This window comes from Tenrec ecaudatus, chromosome 5 (assembly GCF_050624435.1).
Source record: "Tenrec ecaudatus isolate mTenEca1 chromosome 5, mTenEca1.hap1, whole genome shotgun sequence".
NCBI classification, from domain to species: Eukaryota; Metazoa; Chordata; class Mammalia; order Afrosoricida; family Tenrecidae; genus Tenrec; species Tenrec ecaudatus.
Window position 1 is genome coordinate 132142106 of NC_134534.1, and position 10408 is coordinate 132152513.

At 41.7% G+C, this 10408-nt stretch overlaps 1 pseudogene; it reads left to right on the forward strand.

Annotated features, from left to right (window-relative positions):
• The first annotated feature begins 228 nt into the window (after positions 1-228).
• On the forward strand, positions 229-1150 carry LOC142448945 (oligoribonuclease, mitochondrial-like; annotated as a pseudogene).
• The last annotated feature ends 9258 nt before the right edge of the window (positions 1151-10408 follow it).

Sequence of the window (10408 nt, forward strand, 5' to 3'; positions counted from 1 at the left end):
ACAGGGTAGAACTGCCTCTGTGGGTTTCTAAGACTGCATTTCTTCACAGGAGTAGTAAGACCAATCTTTCTTCCTTGAAGCAGGGGTTGTTTTTGAACTACTGACCTCACAGTTAACAGTCCAACACACGACCGAGTCACCATAAACATACACCACCAGAGCTCCTGAGCTAGAACTATTAGACACAAAAAAGAAATCAAAGCCGGCCCGCTGCTAGGCTGGGGCTATGGTGGCCCGTGCCGGGTGATGCTAGGCGGCGCCTTGGGCTCCAAGCTGTTTCGAGGTGTGCGTGTGGGTCGCGGGCAGTTCTGGGTGCGAGGAGTCCGCGAAGGTGGCGCAGCCATGGCGGCAGGGGAGAGCATGGCCCAGCGAATGGTCTGGGTGGACTTGGAGATGACTGGATTGGACACTGAGAAGGACCAGATTATTGAGATGGCCTGTCTGATAACTGACTCGGATCTTAACATTTTGGCGGAAGGCCCTAACCTGATCAGAAAGCAGCCAGATGAGTTGCTGGACAGCATGTCAGATTGGTGTAAGGAACATCATGGGAAGTCTGGTCTCACCAAGGCCGTGAAGGAGAGCACAGTCACGCCGCAGCAGGCAGAGTACGAATTTCTGTCCTTTGTACGACAGCAGACTCCTCCGGGGCTCTGTCCCCCCGCAGGAAATTCAGTTCATGCCGACAAGAAGTTTCTTGACAAATACATGCCTCAGTTCATGAAACATCTTCATTATAGGACCATCGACGTGAGCACTGTTAAAGAACTGTGCAGACGCTGGTATCCAGAAGAATATGAATTTGCGTCAAAGAAGGCTGCCACTCACAGGGCGCTCGAGACATTAGTGAGAGCATCAGAGAACTTCAGTTTTACCGAAATAGCATCTTCAAGAAAAAGACAGATGAAAAGAAGAGGAAAATCATAGAAAATGGGGAGAATGAGAAGACCGTGAGTTGACGCCAGTCCTCACGCTGCCGCCACGGATTTCTCTGGAAGCAACTCCTGGCGACCTTTTCTCGATGATGTTCGCCCCGGTTGCTCCGCAGAGCGCTTGCTCTCAGTTAACGTCACCTGGAGACAATGACTCACACAGGCAGCCCCGGAGCACTATTTTTCTGTCTGTGCTGACGCCATTGATCAATGAAAGCGCGTCTTTGTAAGTACCAGGCCCTAGCCATCCCTTGGTACATATCTGCATTTGCCTTTAGACGATTTCTTTTGTTTAAAAAAATATTAAAAACAAAAAAAGAAATCAAAGCCATCTAAATTGGCAAAGAGAAGTAAAACTTTCTCTATTTATAGGGGATATGACTCTGTATTGAGAAAGCCTCAAAGAATTGGTACAAAAATTGTTAGAACTAATTGGAAAATTCAGCAATGTGACAGGCACAAGATCAGCATACAAAAAATGATAGCATTCCAGTATACTAAGAGGATTCAGAAAAAGAAATCAAGAAAACAACACTATTCATAATAAACTAAACTCACTGCCGTCGAATCAATACTGACTCATAGTGACCCCATAGGACAGGGTAAAGCTGCTTGTGTGCATTGGGCTGTATCAGAGACTGTCCACTGTTATGAAGGCAGAAAGCCCCGTCTTTGTCCCTCAGAGCTGCTGGTAGGTTCTAACTGCTGACCTTCTGGACGGCAACCCAACACCTAATCACTGTGCCACCAGGGCTGCATTCATGGTAGCCAACAACAACAACAACAGAAAGACATAGGAATAAACCAAGCTAGATGTAGTATTTGCATAATTTCATGTCAACTTGAAGATCTTTGAAAGGGTCAGGGATGGAGTTTAGCCTGTCAACCAGGTCACAGCCTAAGGCTATATTGCATATTAAAAGGGATAGTTTAGATAAGAAAGGATTGAATTAGACTGTTTTAAGAATGTGTTCAGTATTGTCCCCCATAGTGCTACAGGAATTGTGCCAAATCTGACCCCACCACATTGAGGAGAAACACTAAGGGTGTGTAGCAGAATACACTAAGGGTGTACCCCAGAATACCAGAAATAGATTGTGGGGGCCACGGTGTGGCACCCCATCAGACTCACCAGAAAACACTCCTAAAGGTCAACAAACAGACCTTGAACTATTTATAGGCTTTTCTCTTTTTTAGGTTTTTCTTTGTTGTTGTTCTTTGGTTTTCTTTGTTGCTTTGTTTTGCTCTGTCTTGTTTTTGTGCACATTATTATCTATGTAGGTCTATCTATGGGGGACCTGGGAGAGTGAGAGGTGCGAGAAAGGAAGTGGATGTTAACAAACCCAGGGACAAGGGAACCATAAGTGATCTAAAATCGATGGCAAAGAAGGTGTAGGATGCCTGGTAGGGCTTGCTAAAGGGCAATGTAACCAAGAGGAATTACTGAAATCCAAATGAAGACTGACATGATAGTGGGACAAGAGGAAAGTAAAAGGAACTAGGATGCAAAGGAAAAAAGGAAAGAACTAGGATGCAAATGGAATTTATAGAGGTCTAAATACAGGCATGTACATATGTAAATATATTTATATATGAAAACGGGGAAATAGATCTATGTGCATATATTTATAGGTTTAGTATTAAGGTAGCAGATGGACATTGGACCTCTCCTCAAGTACTCCCTCAATGCAAGAACACTTTAAACTGGAATTCCACGATGCTCACCTTCCTGACACAATTGCTGAAGACAAAGTGTGTGCATAGGCAAATGTGGTGAAGAAAGTTGATGGTGCCCGGCTACCAAAAGATATAGTGTCTGGAGTCTTAAAGGCTTGAAGATAAACAAGCCATCTAGCTGAGAAGCAACAAAGCTACACAGAAGATGCAAGGGGCTTAGTGGAGAGCAAATGCCTTGAGAATGATTGGGGCAGGGAATGTATGGATGTGCTTTATACAATTGATGTATGTATATGTATGGATTGTGGTAAGAGTTGTATGAGTCCCTAATAAAATGTAAAAGAAGAAAAGAGAAAGAAATGATTAGGGCAAAGACTGTACAGATGTTCTTTATACAATTGATGTATGTATATATATGAACTGTGAAAATAATTGTATGAGCCCCAATAAATTGTTAAAATTTAAAAAAAAAACAAAAACTAGATTGTATCATTTTGTCACAGCAAATCGAATGCCTTTCTGGGACCAAAGGAAGCAGTTCCCGAGCAAATTCCTCACTCAAGTACTGTCAATTTGAACCATATGAAACCTTCAGGTGTTTTTAAAAGTAAAAATAAAAAAGGCAATTATGCATCGATTGTTAAAAAAAAAAAAAAAAAAGAAGAAGCACACCAGCCTGTGTGATCATGAGGTGTCAATAGAATCAGGTACCAGACATCAAAGACCCAGAACAAAAAATCATTGTGAATGAGAGGAGTGCAGAGTGGAGACCCAAAGCCCATCTGTATGCAATTGGGCATGCCCTTACAGAAGGGGCTTGGGGAGATGAAGTCAATCAGGGTGCAGTATGGCACCAATGAAACATACAACTTTCCTCTATGTTTTTAATGCTCCCTCCCTCCCCCACTATCATGACCCCAATTCTACCTTACATATCCGGCGACATCAGAGGATGTACATTGGTACAGATAAGAGCTGGAAACACAGGGAATCCAGTAAAAATAAACCCCTCACAATCAATATTGAGAATAGCCATACTAGGAGGGTAAGGGAAGGTGGGGCTAAAAGGGGGAATCGATCACAATGATCTACATATAACCCCCTACTTGGGGGACAGACAACAGAAGAGTGGGCGAAGGGAGACACCAGCAGTGTAAGACATGAAAAAATAATAATAATAATTTATAAATTATCAAGGGTTCATGAGGGGAAGGTGGGGGGGGGAGGGGGAAAAATGAGAAGCTGATACCAAGGGCTCAAGTAGAAAGAAAATGTTTTGAAAATGATGATGGCAACAAATGTACAAATGTGCTGACACAATGAATAGATGTATGGATTTTGATAAGAGTTGTACAAACCCCCAGTAAAATGATTTTAAAAAGAAAGATGTATAGACAGTTGAAATTTTCAGAGAAAATTAAAAAGCTTAATGCCAAAAAAAGAATGTTTTTAGGATCTGGCTGTATTAGGATTATATTGATCTCTTCTACCTATTGTTACTGATATGAAGTGTGATAGAAATGATTATGGGGAAGTATGAATAGAGAGTTTGTAAGCCCCTTGCCTTCAAAATTGAATAGGATCTGTTAAATGGTTTTAGAAAGAAATTCCTGCAAAGAAGGTTCTGAAAAAGGTAAGCCCCACCCAATGCCCGCAGTGCGAGACTATTTGCATTCAAAAAGACTTGCTGTAAAAAAATTAAAAAGACTTGTTAGAAGAGCTGTTGGCGGGCGACTGAAGGGGGAGGAAGAAGCTATTTGACCTTTTGGAATGTTTTTTTTTAATTAATTAATTTATTTATACATTTAACCTTTTGGAATTTTGTGCCTGAAGCTGGGAAAATCTGGAGCCATGAAGGAACTCTCTTTGCTGAACCTGCAGGCAGCCTGAAAAGCTCCCTCGGTGACCACCTGGATCCATTTGTTGAGTGGAAGTGGGAGAAATGCAGCAATAGAGAGATAGGTTGAGTCTTGCCACTGACACCCATGGACCTAGTTCATGGGGAATAAAAGAGGGATGAGAATAGATGTCTGGTCTGAAGAGTATACAGTTGTGCAGAAACTGAGCCTATATAAACCCAAGGGGGCTAAGGTTTTCAAGAATTTGTGAGGGGCCCTTGGTTGAAAGGTGAGGTAGCCAGTGGGCACCACGGCGAGGCTAAGTTAGGTGACCCATATTGAGTTGACCAGAAACTGACTAGATGAAAGATTTTTGAGCCTGTGAATTGGTATACATTGCTGCTGGCTTTATGGACAGCCTGTCCTAATCTGACTTTGTTTATGGATGCAGACTTACAGGTCCCAACTGGAATGAAGCATCAAAAAACATACTTGTCTCTTCAGAGCACTGGGTTGATAGAAAGGGTGATAAGAAATTAGAAACCCAAAATAGGGGGATAAAGGCATGAAGTGGCTGACTTATAAACTTTCATGGGTGGCGGAATATTCTGATAGGATTATAGGATTATGGTGTAGGTATTCACAGAACTGCAATTCTTAGCACATTTCTAGAGGTATATATTTTAGTTTTTCCTGATAGGCATGAACATGATTTTATAATTATATTTTTTACATATTATACATAGCTGAATAGTTATATAAAGGTTTCAAGTTGATAAGGGGTAGTTGGCTGTTGTTACATAATTTCATGTCAATGGGAAGATATATGAAAGTGTAGGGGTGAACTTTAGCCTGTCAAGTAGGTCACAGCCTGAGGATGACTCCCAGTGGGCATGATCTTCTCATAAGGCAGGCCCTGGGAACCACCTCGCCCCCACATCTCTCTCTGCCTTCACCTTCCTTCTGGCTGACCCTGGTGGCAGTCAGATCCCTGGAGATGCATCCATTGCCATTGGATCCACAACACTTTTCACCTACCACCCTATGATTTTCCTGCATTCTGCGTCATTGCTTATGACTGCATGAGTCTGAGGCGGGCCTTATGGACTAGTACTGGACTAATGGGCTTGAGTTGGACTGGACTGGGATGTTTTCCTCATATATAAAGCTTCTTGATATAAAGCTCTTCTTTACATATATGTTTGTCACTGGATATGTTTCTCTAATCAATCTGGACTAACAAACTGGAGGAAAAAAAAGTGCAATGAAAATTATAAAACATTACTACAAGAAATCAAAAGAGATCTACATAAATGCATATGCAATATTCCTGGATAGGAACACTTAACCGTGAAAATGTAAATACTACCAAAAACTCAAACCAACCAACTCACTACCATCAAGTTGATGCTGACTGATAGCAAACCTTTAGGGCAGAGTAGAAGTACCCCTGTAGGTTTCTTAGACTGTAATTTTTTACAGGAGTAGAAAGCCTCATCTTTCTCCCATGGAGCAGTTGGTGGTTTCGAGCTGTTGATCTTATAGGTAGCAGAACAAAGCATAACCACTCTACCACCAGGGATCCTTACTACACCAATGCTCCAAAGTGATATAAATGCAAGGCAGTCCCAATCCAAATTCCAGTTTCAGTCTTCAAAGAGATGGATAAACTAGTTACCAGCATTATGTGGAAAGGAAAAAGAACAAAGATAAGCAAAGCACTATTAAAGAAGAAAAAATAAGAGGCCTACCACTTCCCAATCTCAACACATACTACACAGCTATGCCATTTAAAATGGCCTGGCAATGGTCCAAGTAATACATAGACCAATGGAATAAATAAAGAACCCAGACATAAATCAATCCACCTGTAGAAAATTAATGTTTGACAAAGGACTATATTGAATGGAGAAGAGATAGTCCCTTTAAGAAATGGTACTTACATAATTGAATTGCTATTTGCATGAAAATCAGTGAGGATCTATATCTCATTTCATACACAAAACATTTTAGAGTTATGAAAATTGGGACAAATATACAGACCCTAGTGCATGGTATACACACACTACTAAATATAAAAAACGCACACAGCAGAAGGCAGAATATATAAACAGGACCTCCTAAAAACAAAAAGTGTATATGCATCAAAAGGATTTTTTGAAATGGTCAAAAGGAAACTCACAGACTGGGAAAACAGACCAGACTGCAACCCAGTGCTCCAAGATGTGAATGCAACATGCCGGCATGGAGTAGGGAACCAGTGGAGAGGTCTGAGGACCAGTCCCAAACCCAACTCTGTGGATACCTGCCCCTCCCCCAGAAGAATGTATTTCAGAGGACAGCACTGAATCTGCAGCTCCGGGAGAGGGACATGTCTGATCAGAGCACACGGGAACAAATGAAGGGGGAGGAAGAGAGAGTGAAGCACATCGTGGCCCACCAAGCCTTGAGGATGATATTCCTGCTCAGAGCAGCCCATCTACAGAGACCACATGGCTGCCCTACTATGAGACATGACATCCTTCACTGACCCATAGCCCTATAGGGGACAACACTAGAGACACAGTGTGGGAATTCTGCCAATCTGATCCCACCACACCGAGGCAAAACACTAAGGGTGTGGAACAGAACTACAAGGGGAACAGGGAATGCCAAAAATAGACTTTGGGCCCAGGGCTTGGTGCCCCAACAGACTCAACTGGAAAACACTCCTAAAGGCCAACAAATAGTCCTTGAACTAACTATAAGCTTTTCTTTCTTGTTGTTGGGTTTTATTTTGTTGTCATTGGCTTGATGTTGTTTTGTTTTATTTTGTTGCTTGGTTTTTCTCTGTCTTGTTTTTGTGCAGGTTATCTCGTAGGTCTGTCTAAATAAGATAGGCTGGATGAACAATCTGGAGGAGAAAATAACGGGACCGACAGTTCCGGGGGAAATGGGAGAGGGGGAGGTGGGGGGAAAGGAAGAGGCGTTAACAAACCCAGGGATGAGAGAAGAACAAGTGATCCATATGGGTGGTGAGGAGGGTGTAGGAGGCCTGGTAGGGCGTGACCAAGGGTAATGTAACTGAAAGAAATTACTGAAATCCTAATGAAGGCTGAACATGATAGTGGGACAAGAGGAAAGTAAACGGAAATAGAGGAAAGAGCTAGGAAGCAAAGGGCATTTATAGAGGTCTAAATAAAGGCACATACATCTGTAAATATAGATAGAGAGGTAGATAGATAGATAGATAGATAGATAGATAGATAGATAGATAGATAGATAGATAGATAGATAGATAGATGTGGAAATAGATTTATGTGCATAAATGTATAGATTTAATATTAAGGTAGTAGATGAGCATTGAGCCTCCACTCAAGTACTCACTCCCTCAACGCAAGAATATTTTGTTCTATTAAGCTGGCATTCCATGATGCTCACCTTCCCGACACAATCACTGAAGACAAATCGGGTGCATAAGCAAATGTGGTGAAGAAAGCTGATGGTGCCCGGCTATCAAAAGATAGAGCATCTGGGATCTTAAAGGCTTGAAGGTAAACAAGTAGCCATCTAGCTCAGAGCAACAAAGCCCACATGGAAGAAGCCCATTAACCTGTGTGATCGCGAGGTGTCAAAGGGATCAGGTATCAGGCATCATCAGAACAAAAAATCATTGTGAATGAGGGGGATTGTGGAGTGGAGACCCAAAGTCCATCTGTAGGTCACTGGAGATCCCCTGGCAGAGGAGTCTCGGGGAGGAGACGAGCCAGTCAGGGTGCGGTGTAGCAATGATGAAAAATACAACTTTCCTTTAAAGTTCCTAAATGCTTCCGCCAGCCCCCCCTTACTATCATGATCCCAATTCTACCTTGCAAGTTTGGCTAGACCAGATGGATGTACACTGGTACAGATAGGAACCCAAAACACAGGGAATCCAGGGCAGATGATCCCTTCAGGACCAGTGGTGTGAGTGGCGATACTGGGAACATAGAGGGAGGGTGGGTTGGAAAGGGGGAACCGATTATAAGGATCTACATGTGACCTTCCTGGGATATGGACAACAGAAAAGTGGGTAAAGGGAGACGTTGGACAGGACAAGATATGACAAAATAATAATTTATAAATTATCAAGGGTTCATGAAGGAGGGGGGAGTGGGGAGGAAGGGGCAAAAATGAGGACCTGATGCCAGGGGCTTAAGTGGAGAGCAAATGTTTTGAGACTGATGAGTGCAATGAATGTACAAATGTGCTTTACACAATTGATGTATGTATGGATTGTGATAAGAGTTGTATGAGCTCCTAATAAAATGATTTTGATAGGGTTAGAAAAAAAAGAATCGATAAAATGATTTAAAAAAAAAGAACTAGAGGAAAGTTTTATATTTCATCGGTGTTATACTGCACCCTGACTGGCTCATCTCCGCCCCAAGACCCTTCTGTAAGGGGATGTCCAATTTGCCTACTGATGGGAAACCCCTCATTCACAATGATATTATTTTGTTGTTGTTGTTCTTTGATGCCTGATACCTGATTCTATCAACAACTCATGATCACACATGTGGGCTTTGTTGCTTCTCAGCCAAATGGCCACATGTTTATCTTCAAGCCTTTAAGACCCCAGAACCTATTATCTTTTGGTAGTTGGGCACCACCAGCTTTCTTCACCATATTTGTCTATGCACCCACTTTGTCCTCAGTGATCACATTGGGAAGGTGAGCACCTTGGAATGCCAGTTTAATAGAACAAAGAGTTCTTACATTGAGGGAGTACTTAAGTAGAGGCCCAATGAGACCACTTTTAAGAACAACATCAAGAAAAGGTTTTCATACCAAAAGAAACAGACATTGCTGGCTACCAGGGATGGGAGAGGGAGTGGAACAGGGAAGCTATAGGCTAGAGGATTTATAGGTGTTAAATTTGGTGAAGGGGCAGATAATATATTATAACAGGGAGATGGAGAAATAAGCAGGGGCAGAAAGGTTTAAAATGGTGAATACAGTCCTATGATCTGATAAGTAAACCCCCACCCAATTCACAATACAAATAGACGGAAAAGGAATAGACTGGAAAATGTTTAGGGTACGCTGAGTTCCTAGTAAGGGTGACAAAAATTTGGGGAACAGTTCATGGTTATGGTTGAACATGATAAGCCTAATTAATGTCAGTGAACTATCCATGTGCAAATTATAGAAATGGAAAATGTTCCATTATCAATATATTTATCACAACAAAAGCATTTATTAGATTTGGAAGCAGTAGTAATGATTGAACAACATGGTTGACACAGTTAATCTCACTGAATTGTTCATATAATAATGGTTGAAATCATAAATGTTTTGCTCCATGCATTTTATCATTGTGTAAAAAATCTAAAATCATTAGAGTCTCCACTAGTGGACTAATATTGATAGGAATCACACCTTTTTTGTTAGTGGCCATTGATTTAATTGGATTTTTTATACACTCTGGAGACCTGTTCTGGCTTGAAGAAAACACAGTACAGGAGCAAACCATGTGGAGATGTCAAAACTATGCTCGCAGTCTCACATCTCCACATCTCTACATGGGCACTATTATTTGAGGTCCATCTATAAGTCCTATCATTAAAAAAAAAGCAGAGTAGCTAGATTTAGAATCACACCCACCCAAAGTAAACATCATTACCAACTACCTCCACATAAGATATATGGAAAAATAACCCTGTTTATTTTTACTGGATGCCCTAAGCAGAGTAAAATGCAGTCATCTTGTCTGCACATTATACTGAAAAGAGTAAGTACCCAATTCTAGCACAGACTGATGAGTGAGGCGGTATTCTTGTACAGACACCTGGTAAGTTATTTATTTGAATCGCACCTGCTCAAAGTAAATAATGCTGAGGGTTTGCACGGATCAGCAAAAAGCAAAATTGAATTCCAACCACACAATTCCCATATCTCCATCTACAAAGGAAGCCCCTCCTGCTGCCTCTATCCCTCACT